Below are 13,206 nucleotides of genomic sequence, written 5' to 3' on the forward strand. Positions count from 1 at the left end.
ATACTCTTCCAACAAGATATATCTCATGACACAGCAGCACATCTGTTGTTTGTGTTGGAAACACAAAAACACGGAGAAAAAGACAACAACAACAACTCGGAACATCCTCAGTGAGGAGCATCCACAAAGCCAATCCTTCCCTTTGTACCATTCACTGTGGAAAGTATGAAACATTTTCTGACATTACCTTTGCTGAAGGTCTGGTAGCTGAGGTGTTGGTCTCCATCTTTTAAAAGCTGTTGTTTTTCCTCAAAAAAAAGTTTCTCTATTTTCTCTGGTGCTGTCATCCTGCCTGTAGTGTTATCCCGCCCACTCGCTAGAGAACGTAGCAGCAGCGGTTACATGGCATCTATTCACTAATGTACTGTGAACTTACGTATAGCATTTAGCATAGCACGGTTACGTCCAAAGGCAGCTCTCTACGCTGCCTTTGAACGTAAATGGTTCTCATCTTGGGGACCTGACTGCGCATGCGCAAACACGTAAAAACACGCAATGGGAACGGAGGCAGAGGAGCAACGTGCCTTTGGGAGGGGGCGTGGCCTCCCTCTGCTTTACAGCGGAGTGAGACTGTGCAGCTGTTCCAGGAAATAGCGCTGTTTAGTAATTTGGGCTATGAAACGCACAAAATGCGGACACTTTCAAACTTATAGGTATTGTAGGCTATTGGAAATGAAAAAAATAATAATTTATAATTATATTTTAATTAAAACAAACAATCAAAATATCAATTCACCCTTGGGTAGGCACTGCCTACCTTGCCTACCCTGACGGGACGTCACTGGACTTGTCACTGTATTAAAAAAATGGCAATTCTGAAGGGTCAAGATTTCCTTCCTCCTCACCTCCTATATCAAGCCACTCTTCTACTAAACCCTGGCCTGTGTCTGACCTCAGTCCACCTGTGGGCATACCTCTCAACTCAGTGCAATGTACTTGCCGTATTTGCCCATCTTGGACTGCAGGGGTGATGGAGTAGACAACACCACGCTCAGGGGGACACTGGACAACTTGGTAAAGCGTTGAGTCCCATACATCCTTCTGGCCCTTCACCCCGTGGTTACGAACATACACAAAGTCTCCCTCACTTAATGATGGATCCCTCATTTGATTCTCCTACCTCTGGTCCCTGCACTGTTTCCTTGCAGCCAGCCGCTGTCGTACATGGCTATATGCCTCCTCAAGAAGCTCCAGATGTTCTTGCACCCAGCTTCCCCGCTGGCCTTCCTCAAGCACCCCTACATCGGTCCCTAGCAAGAAATCTACAGGCAATCGAGGCTCTCTGCCAAACATTAAAAAGTAGGGAGTCATGCCAGTGGACTGATGTACTGTAGTGTTATATGCATAAGTTAACTGGAGAAGGTGTCGTAACCAGTAGCTCTTCTGGTCTGGGGGCAGTGTATGATTAAATTGCTCACATTGACCATTACCCTGAGGATGGTATGGAGTAGTGCGGCTCTTCCAAACCTTGTATACCTTGCACAGCTGTCGGATCAAATTACTCTCAAAATGTCTTCCCTGGTCTGAATGAATGCGGTCAGGGGGGCCAAACAAATTAAACTAGTGCTTCACCAGCACATCTGCTACTGTACTGGCCCACTGATGTTTGGTGGGAATTGCCTGGGTGTATTTAGAAAACACATCTGTTATGACCAGAACATTTTCTCTACCATTTGAGGCTGGTTCTAATACAGTAAAAGCTATTGGCAGAATTTCACGTGAACGAGAAGCCAGGACACATCTTCCACATTGCTGGCACCATTTCTATACATCTCTAAACATGTTTGGCCAAAAACAACGGGAACACACTAATTGTAACGTACATTTCATCTCCTGATGCCCATGATTATCATGCAACTGAGTGAGAAAATTTTCAAGTAAACACTGAGGCAATACAAGCTGATAAGTCTCCTTGCCCCTATCAGGGGAACTGAAGCTACGGTATTTCACCTTACCCTCTTCCCTTAAAACGGCTCCACTGGCAAACAAGCTCTGGTGCCTTTACCAAATCCTTTGAATCAGGTGGCCTGGCTTTTCTCCAACATTGGTCCTATAACTGGATCTTGCTCCTGCAACTTGGCTAAACTCTCCCTGGAGCAACCTGGAAGAACAGAAATGTCAGACTGGATAAACAAATTCCCTTCCTCACACTCCCTTTTCTCCTCTAAGGCATCAGCTGCACTGGGATCGCTATATTGGCGAGACAAAGCATCCGCATTCCCATTTTGAGCCCCCGGACGATATTTTTAGGTAAGATCAAAAGAAGAGAGCTGGGCTGCCCATCGCTGCTCTACAGCCCCGAATTTCACTGTATCAAGGTGCTTAAGAGGATTGTTGTCAGTATACACAGTGCACGAGCCCAGGGGCGGATCTAGAAAAAATGAAATGGGGTGGCAAGAGGGGGGCAGGAAATTTTTAGAGGTGGCAACATATAGCAGACATACATAAAGCATACTGAATTATAGGGCCGGGTATCACCAGGTACCTTGCGACTCGGAATTTCTTTGCCCGCGATAATATCGTTATTGCGATAATCAATGTATTGCAGGAAAATTAATCCATGATACATCACAATAACTGTCACTGAAGAAATTTAGAATTTATCTACTGCACTGACTCCATTTCACAGGAATTACAAAACACTGACAATCAATTTATCTTGAATGACAGCCAAGTGTACACAGCACAATATAAGAAGTCTGAATGCCGTTTTATGACATGGTTAAAATGAGCCTGTGCAATATTTGCAGTTAAGAAGAGCCACTGCAACAGTGACTCTTCTTAACACACACTGACCACAACTAGTCCAATGTCCTTGTGTTATGATTACGTCTTTAAGGAAAGCTTGATACAAAATATTGCTTCACCAAAATATTGTTAATGTTTGTGCAAATTAACTTTAAATTATTAAAAACAAAATGAATGCAGAAAATACTCATTTCAGTGGTAGTATTATAAACTTCTCTGTAAACATGGACACAAATCAGTGCTGCTTAACAAGCACAATGATTATATCCTCTTCATTTTTGTGAGATTCACAAAGCATCTTCACCATGTTTTCTTTGACAGACATTGATTTATAGACACACAGAAGTGAATAGACATGAACCTCCTACCCCAGCGGTCTGCAACCTTTACTCTTAATGGAGCCATTTTGTCTAATCTCATCTGGATTAAAGTCCTTCCGGAGCCGAAAAAAATACCTTCTCAATTAAAACATTAGTGTGTGTAAAATTCTATACAGTTACATGAACAACATTTTTTTGAGTTAATGTATTTGAAGGGCTACAAAAATAACTTGAATTAGATAACACATGATCATGTCGGTCAACACATGCTAATTGCTAATTTATTGCAACATATCAAGCATGCATATAAAGCCAACATGTTGACAGTTACTGTATATAAAATGTTTCACACACACATACAATCTCTATTTTCTTCCAGAAAAGCCTTTTTGTTACTTTAGTTATATTACAAGGGATTTAAAATTTAAGATTAGCCACAGGTGCAAGGAAAGTTGATGGTCTGTAGATGTTGCAGGAGGTGAAGTAGGGAGGTGGCAGAGTTATTGCACAATATGATTTATTTTTAGGTTAACAAATGGTTTTATCATAATTATTGTTGAAGTTAATGTCATTAATCATCAATAACCACTGCAAGAAATAACAATTACTTATTTTAATATATTTTTGAAAACTATAGGGAGCCATCACAAAAAGAGTCAAAGAGCCACATGAGGCTCCAGAGCTGCAGGTTGCAGACCCCTGTCCTAGGCAATAGCTGAACACTGTTAATATTTACTGTAGTGGAGACTAACATCCACACAGAAAAACTGCTTCTGTCCATGAAAATAAACAGGATAATTGTCACATCCATCACATTGAACAACCATTTTGTAACATTTAACAAAGTGTAAGACTTGGAATTGTGTGAATGATAAAAAAAAAAGTGTTTAGTAGTTTATTTAGATTACTACGGTGCAATATGTTTTTAATTCTATGAAAATATGGCTTTAAATCAGTTGATTTCACAGTAACAAACTGTACGCAGATGGAGGGAAAAAGTGTCACTGGCACTATTATTATTTTAACATTGACATGTTAATGATGCCACACTGTTATACACACTGAGTATAAACACTTATTTTAAGGGGCATATGGTGAATTTGTGTAAAACGAAAATAACCACATGGTTTATTTGTATTTTGATTTGGTTTTAAAACAGAATAACCAAAGAATGAAGGGTATACGGATTATGATGCTACTGGACACACTCACGTCAGTGCACGTTGCCTCACACACACTCAAACCTACACAATCTGTGAACACACAAGCTGCAGTGCGCAAACACTCACCAATGTCTGAAGGCGGTGGAACGTTAGTCACAGAGGGAGGGAGGGGAGAGAGAGTCCGGGGCCGTTACTCTGTTTTGGAACGATTTTGTTTCGGATACAAATGTGTGCTCACTGCTTATGGCAAATGCGTAAGTGTTGGCAGCTATGTTAGTATAGTTCCGTGCCCGTGTGTACAAATTAGGGGGGCAAGGCTTTGTTGTTGGGTGGCATCTGGCACCCAATGCCACCCCGGGAGATCCGCCCCTGCACGAGCCTCCCAGCAAATACTTCCTGAACCTCTCAGACACCGCCCACTTCATAGAGCTATTGTTCTGCATGTTCTTCTCTGCAGGTTTAAGTGCCCTACTAGCATAAACAACAGGCCTGCTCCCAGCCCTGCATGACTTGTGTAACCCACATTATCGATGATAAAAGTTATTACAGTGTAATATCAAGTTGGACTAGTTATCAGAAAACTCAGATTCGTTAGGAGCTATATGGATGAGCAGCAATAATGAGTCAGACAAGGAATAACTGTTGAGTAGCAACTCGTGTATTGTTACAATAATTCAGATACCAAAACAAAAATAAAAGTGTGCACACTAAACAAACAAAAATAAGATTTGTCCATTGGGCCCTTAAAAAATGAAATTTGTGGCAGGTGCACCTGTTCTTAAAGTTTCTTTGAAGGGTGATGTGTGTGTATGTGCATGTGTGTACGTGTAGATCTCCTTGTCGGTGTCTTCTCTTCCAGGTTCTTAGCTCATCATCAATCTCAACCGGGATCTCTTCCTGGTCCTTGGACTTTCTCGTCCACTCAAAAAACCTGACCTAAAAATAAGGTCATATCTATTAAACTCAACTCTGATGCATCAATTAAAGGTGTAAATGTCAAAAATGCCAAATAATGCATCAGACTCCACACATAAATCTGCAATTATATAAAATAATAAATCTTCAGTTCTTTCTTCAGGTTTTGTTGTACAATTCAATTAACTGCTTATGTGAACAGCATTCTAGTAATAATTATGGTAAGTAACCATTTACATTCAAAATATCATAACCATATCAAAATCAGAATAACATATATACATAAAACAGTATAAAAATTTTAGTTCAGAGGTAATAAAGTAGTATGCTTAATTTCTCCCACACCATAGGCCTACTAGTGTGAGAGGAACCACACCCCAATCACCCTCTAACATACTTAAATTCACAGTTGCGGTAAAATAAAGTCATTCGACACTTCGTATTTATAAAATAAATTATAATTTCACTCTAAATTAATTTACTAAAATACTTTATATAACTTTATCACTTTTTAATGTATATATATCAGCATGAAATAATATACATGTGTAAAACACTGCATCATTATTCATCTCAGTTCATCCTATTGAGAATGAGGAGTTGTCATCACGGCCTAGAGCCCCTCCCCCCGATCCTCCCCGCCGCCATGTTGGCATAAGTCCCGCGGCAAAACAGATTGTTTACATGTGTTTTTAACGCGGTAGTAGCGGAGGTACTTGCTATTCCGCACTGTTTGACCATGCCTGGAAGTCACTGCTGCGTTAAGAACTGCTCTAATACCTCCCACGATAGCCATGGAAGACGGAGGAACAACGGGATACAGTTTCTTAGGTTACCGAAATGGACATAGCATCTAGCATCTAGGAGAGCAAGTGTCTGACCTGACGAGGAGACGTCGGATTGCTTGGTTGGCTGCAATTAGAAGAAAGGACCTTACATTCGATCGCACACCCCCGTGGATGAGAGTGTGTTCTCTGCATTTTCACTCTGGTACGTTCTCTTAAAATGTCTTTATGTAGTTGTCTCTTAAAGCTAGGAAGTGTAGGTTACCTTATGTGATTGTGGATGCTGTAGTGCCTTTGTCTCTGACACACTAAAACACATACGTGAAGAAACTTACTTTTGCCAGTACAACGCTGTTTTCACCAGCTGTAGGCTTGTAGATGATCAAGTCCTGGACCCAGCCGCAGCAGAAAGTCTCGTAACTTTCCAGAGACTTGTGGCTTTTAAACTCCTGCATTGTGTAGTAATGTACACCAAAAACTAGGTAATTTACGATGTCCATGTATGTGCACGGAGGTAAAAGGTCCAGGTCTCTGTGCCATTCCTCTGCAGATAGCTCGTACAAGTCGATGTTGCGAATGTCCACTAGCTTCTCAAATACCTCTTTTTTGCGCTTGGTATCAGTTTGTCCCTGTAAGGTCCCTTTTCTTTCGCCTTCTCTTTTTGCATTGCTTTTCTTCTTTTTCCTTGTCGTATTCCTCTACGTAAATGCGCAAAAAGTAAAGCTCTGGCGAATGCGTGAAATTCTGGGGGCGTCTACCACCATCATGGCTGACGGGCTCAGACCCCCCCAAAACAACCCAACTCACCACGTGACTCCTCACTCTCAATAGACTTTAATAGCGCTACTACTTCCTTTTAGCACACAAAGCCAACAGAAAAATACCACCAGAGCGGCCACAGAGCCATGTTTCTCACCGTTGATCTGTCTTTCTAAGCTGAGCACGTTGTCGGGGCTCACAACGACTGCTGCAGGGAAGGCACCTATAGCTGGTCGCATCAAGTTTTGCTGAGGTCAGAATGTATGTCAGCGGATTGCTATCTGTTCCAACGGTGAAGTGGTTGCCGTAAAGATAATTGCTGAATTTTTCTGTAACTGACCACTTGAGCGCCAAAAACTCCAACTTGTTGCCTGGGTAGCGGCTCTCGCTTCGTGACAGCCCTCTACTCGCATAACCTATGACTCTAAGTTGGCCCTCTTGCTCCTGATACAACACAGCACTGAGCCCGGTGGTACTGGCGTCGGTGTGCAGTATATAGGGTGTCTGGGGGTCAGCAAAGGCTAGTACTGTAGTGAGGCTTTGGATGACTGTCTCGAAAGCTTGCTGGCAAGCTGGTGTCCAGCGACCTCTGAAGGGCTCTTTTGGGTCATGGTATTGATCCATTTTCTGTTTTATGTTTGCTAGTGTGGCATAATGGTTAGTTGTGACAATGCCACCAGGGGAATTTCGCCCCTGGAGATAGTTAAAACCAACTAAGTTTAAGGTCCCACAGGTCGGCTTACAAATCAGGGCTGGAGGCGTGATTTCTCGTACAACAAATGCCTTTTATTATAACCAACTGAAACAAAAAGACAATCAATTATTTAAACAAAACCAAAGGTGTCGCTATTGCTGGGGAATAACAAGAGGCAGAGGTGGCTGCACAGGGAGCAGGGGGGTGGACTTACCGCGGCAGCCAGGGGGGGAACAAGGGCACAACCTAAACACCACGTGACACACCAAACCAAGGACACCACACGAGGTTGGGAACACCACCACCAGGGGTTCTGGCTGCCACGCACCAGAGGCCCGCAGCTCCTGGCAGACAAAAGAGAAACAATTAATATACCCAGCAATAGGACATCAAAATTAACATGAGAAAGAAATAAAAATACAGAAACCAATGTATATCAGGAAATAATGACAACTCAAGAAACCAATAACTCTCTTGACAAGACAGACGAAACACTAAAATATAAACATACAATGCAGACACAGACAAGGACAAAATAACACTTAGCCTGTTGCCCTCTGGAGGGAGGGGCCGATCGGGCAGGTGCGGAGGGCTGATCCCTGAACAGACTATAGTGAAAACAGAGGATAAAACACCCACACACAACAATAATATTAAAAACGGAGCCAATGTGGATTAAAACCACCAAAAGACAGTTGCATTAAACACCATCCAATCTCATAGTGTTGATATATATGAATCCTGGAGATGAAGAGATCCAACTCCGGCCGTACGACACAGCGCAGCAAAACAGCAGGTCTGAGGGGGAGTGGCAGCCGGTTTTAAGGGGCTGCACACAGCGGCTTTGAGCCTAAAACAAAACATTTAAACTTCAAGCACCAAGTCTAGCCATGATGTTATTTATGAGTTCCACACTTACAGACAGCAAGCTGGAGTGGGAGGAGTCGGGAGCCGCGATAATAGCGGCTCACGCTGCACAGAGAGCTAAACTAAAAATAAAGCCCATGTTGGTGCTGAACTTATAACACGGAGCAGCCACAGGAGAACGAGCAAGCCTACCTCGGAGACGGTGGTAGATTCGTGCCGAGCCAGACAGAAGCAGAGTGTCCGCCAGACCATCCGCTTTCCAATGCGCTCCGGGCTGTAGACACACCACATGAACTGAGTGTCCGTGTGTGCCAGTGATCGGAAGAGGAAGCAGAACAAACCATGCTCACCTCTGGAGCGGTGCCAAACTCCCAGTAGATGCCAGAGAAACTTGCTTAAAGCAGATCACTGCAGCCTTACGTCGCCAAGCCACTCTGCTACATCTACCAAGCAGGAAGTGATCAGCAGGGGTGTGTGCAGAGCCATAAGTAAGCAGCGCTGTCAGGGGCACCGCCCACTAATCAGCGCGCCAGCTGTGGAGGCAGCAGACTCCATCCAGCTACACTAGTTTTGTTTTTGATTTCTTTTGGAGAGATGGATAGCCGGAGGTTAAGTTGTGGAGAGGTTTTACGATGCTAGAGTAGCCCTTAACGAACCTCCGGTAGTATCCAGCAAAACCGAGGAATGATTTTAACTCTCGTAGGGTCTGCACAAAACATCTTGTGTAGAAAACCCCCTGAGGTCGGTGTCGTTTGGACTGTTCCATGTTCCCCCGTTGCAATGGTACATTCCACTCCACCCGTTTAAGCCCGGACTAGTTTCTCTTTGTTACGTTGTTGTTACATGTGCTGCATCTGTGTGCGTCAATAACAAGTAAGTCCCCCTGTGTTACAGTATTGTTGCCTTTTAGTTATACTTGCCATGTAGCCTAGTGTTTTGCAATATATGTGTATATGTTTCTATGCATAGTTTGCATGTTAAGTGTAGTCTTTCACTGAGCCCCGAGGCAGCCTGACACGTGGCTAGTCAGTTAAGGGTTCCCTGAACATTACATACATCAAAGTGACTATTATTTACTGTATTATAGCTGTGGTTTTTTCCATAGTGTTTAATGTTATATTGCACTCCTTTGCATCGACTGCAGCCTCAATAGTTGAGTGCAGTACATTAATACATCCAAGAGGTGGCGCCATTGGCCCTCAGACCGCTAGCCTGTTCAGGGTGCATTTGTTTGCCTGTTGGTTTGTTACCTGCATTCAACCATATCCTAATTATGTTTACCTCCTTTCTACTGTTTCCAGAAAACCACACACACACACACACACACACATAATACTATTCAACCCCCATGTAACAACTGCAAGAGTTCATTAAAGAAGTTTGGAATTACATCAAAGGCTTCTTCATCGTTGATTTTCCAGTTCCTTCTGACAGAGGATAAGAAAATAATTGTCAGCCACCCAGACATTAAAAACACGCGCACATGTTCTAACAAGTGGTCCTTCGAGCCGGATAGGTTGGCAGTTTTCCAAATGGCGGCATCAAGGGAATATGACGAAGAAGAGCAAGTTGTTTGTCCCAGGAGGCATCACCGGCCCCCAGGACATCTGGATGACTACGTTCTGTCATATCATTCCCATGAGCCTGATCCAGTAATTTCATATCCAGATATGAACACTTTGAGCAGTAACACTGTATCTGTACAGCGAACATCAACTCCAATGCAAGCAAGGTGCAGAAGCTGAGAGCTTACCAGATATGGACAGATTGAGGAGGATGGAGCGGTGTGTTTCACAAGTTCAAGATCAGATGAGGGAACTGCAGAATACCCTCCATGCATCTCTTCATCTCGGCAGATCAATACTACCTGCTCAACTACCCCAGCAGGCACGTAGCCTCAGTATGCCCCTAATCACAGACCCTGATATGGGCAGCCTGAAGAAAATTGCCCCTTTCGCTTCATTACCACATAGTCCTGAGCAGACGACGGTACAGAGAGTTTCATCCCCTGCAGTTCTGCCTGTCACTATGCCATCCACTCCTCTTTCCACTACACCTGCCTTTGGTGGTGTGGGGAGCACTACACAGCCTGTTTATGTCCTCTCTTCAGCCCAAAACGCAGCTCGACCAGCACCAGTGGTATCAAGGCCTGCAGCGTCAGACCATCCACATCCGCCCTGGCAGCAGCATCAGCAACAGAGAGGATCAAACTGGCCCATACCTTATCCAGCCCGGTCTACACAGCCCTACATGGGACAACCCAGTTTCCCAGAAATAATGCAGCCTCAGCCATCTGCATTTCCTTCTTATCCTATGCCACCTGTAGGCTCATTACCCTGGACTTCAGGCCCTATTGTGAGTAATCCCCACTCTGCACAGGTTATACCTCCCGATGTAAGCGCACAGTATATATTTAGGGATCCAGCATTTCCCCCTCAGCCTCCTGCCAGTGCACAGCCTGGTGCTCTGCAGGACATGTCACATTACACCTCCCCCATGTTAGCAACTCAGAGGCCTAACTTGATGGAGATGGCTATATCCTCATCTTATGGTATTCCTAAGCCTAGGTTAGTCAGTTTTACCACAGGGAAGGAGAGCGATTTTCTCTTATTAAAGAAAGGATTAGACGGTGTTATGGGCCCACATCCACACCTTTCTGAGGATTATAAATTCCAGGTACTGCTAGACCACCTCAAGTTCCCAGCTGCTTTCCAGATAGCTAAGAGATATGTTCATGACCCTATGCCGTACACTAAATCAATGCAGGCTCTGCAGCAGCGCTATGGACAGCCACGACAGTTAGTCCAAAGTGAAATAAATAGCATTCTTAGAGCCCCCACAGTAAGAGCAGGAGATGCCTAGGGATTTGAGGACTTTGCCTTAGCAGTTAGCAGTCTTGTCGGACTATTGGACTCCTTAAAAGGAGCTGCCAAGAGTGAACTAGAATGTGGCTCACACGTAGATAGGCTGCTGAGTAAACTCCCCCCTTCTTATCAGGATAGTTTTGCTGAATTTTGTTTAACCAGGGGTATCTTGCAGAGTGACTCTGTCAACACATACACACTCCCTTATTTTGCCAGATGGTTAGAGAGAAAATCCCAAGCCATTCAGATCTCTAGGCGAGCCACAGAGAGCTACACAGCTGAGAAACCTCGCTCAGACCGCAGAGAGAAACAGCCCAAGCAGCTTAAGTCTTCCTCATCCATTTACTATGGCACTGAGAAAGCCCCCACGCATACTGCTGTTAACACAGAGAATAAAGATGGAGTTAAAGGCAAGAAAAGGGAGAAATTTAAGCCATATTGTCCATTTTTCAGTAGTACAGAACACTATTTGAACTCCTGCCCAGATTTTGTTAAGTTGAGTACTGCACAGGTTGTCAGCTGGATAAATGAAAATAAAAGATGCTGGAAATGTGGTAGGGGACATCAGCCAGACAGCTGCACCCTTAAAAAGCCATGTGCAACCTGTGGAGAGCAGCATCTGCAGATCCTCCATGAGGCCTCCTCCAGCACTAACCGGAGTGTCCTGACACTGAGCACAGCATCCAGCATGGTGTATTTGGACCAAGCCGCTCACTCCGGCAGAGTAATGCTTAAAGTAGTCCCTGTTACACTCCATAGTAAGGGCAGGTCACTACTCACACATGCCATTTTGGACGATGGCTCTGAAAGAACTATTATATTATCAGCAGCCGTTCATTACCTCCAGTTAGAGAAAACTGTAGAATCTATTAAGTTGAGGACTATCAGGCAGGAAGTGTCAGAACTAAAGGGCGCAAACGTCACTTTTAACATTAGTCCACCACAACGTCCTCAAACCAAACATCACATCAGCAGTGCTTTTACTGCTGCTGAGCTCAATCTGGCCAAACAATCCTGTCCCATGGACACTTTGCGCCAGAAGTATCCACACTTGAGTGATGTCCCATTTGAAGCCTTTAAGGATGTACAGCCAATGCTCCTTATAAGCTCAGATAATGCGCACCTCATTACACCTTTGTCACAGGTTAAAGCCGGTCCACTAGGCACACCTGTAGCTGTTGAGACTAAACTGGGCTGGGCTATCCAGGGTCCTGCCACTTTCCTGCATGAACCCACTCAAGCCTCATGTCTGCACACATCCTTGCTACCATCCCCCACTCAAGTCCTAAGGCATAATGTAGAGAAGTTATGGCAGCTAGACATACTTCCCTTTCGATCAGAGAAAGAGGCCACTCGTTCCAAACAAGATAGAGAGGCACTAGAGTTGCTGCAGAACCAAACTGAGCGAGTAGAAGTAGATGGAGTATTTCGTTATGCTACTCCTCTGCTCCGCCACAGAAATGCTCCTAAACTACATGCTGGCACCGAATCAGTCATGGTGCTGCTGCGTGCCACAGAAAAGCGCCTGATTAAAGACCCTGATTTGGCAGCTGTTTACAATGCAGAAATACACAGGCTAGAACAAGCAGGATATGCTAGGAAACTAACTCCCGATGAGGCTCGCAGCACTGATGAATCCTGGTTTATCCCTCATCATATAGTGTATCATAACAACAAGGCCAGGGTAGTTTTCAACTGCTCATTCCACTATAAGACAGACTGTCTTAATGACCAGCTCTTATCAGGCCCAATACTAGGTGCCCCATTGATAGGTGTGTTGTTGAGATTTAGGGAGTACCCTGTTGCAGTCAGTGGGGATATTCGTGGAATGTTTCACCAGGTGCGGCTCCTCACCAAAGACATGCCACTTTTGAGATTCATCTGGAGGGACGTGGAGAGAGAGCGCACCCCGGACATCTACGAGTGGAGTGTGCTGCCGTTTGGGACCACATGCAGTCCCTGCTGTGCCATTTATGCTCTTCAGCGCCACGTGCAGGAACACAAAGTTGGCAATGAGCAAGTACTTAACTGTGTTATGCGCTCATTCTACGTTGATAATTGCCTCAAGTCGCTGCCGTCTCCATCACAGGC

This window comes from Gouania willdenowi, chromosome 9 (genome assembly GCF_900634775.1).
Source record: "Gouania willdenowi chromosome 9, fGouWil2.1, whole genome shotgun sequence".
Taxonomy (NCBI): domain Eukaryota; kingdom Metazoa; phylum Chordata; class Actinopteri; order Blenniiformes; family Gobiesocidae; genus Gouania; species Gouania willdenowi.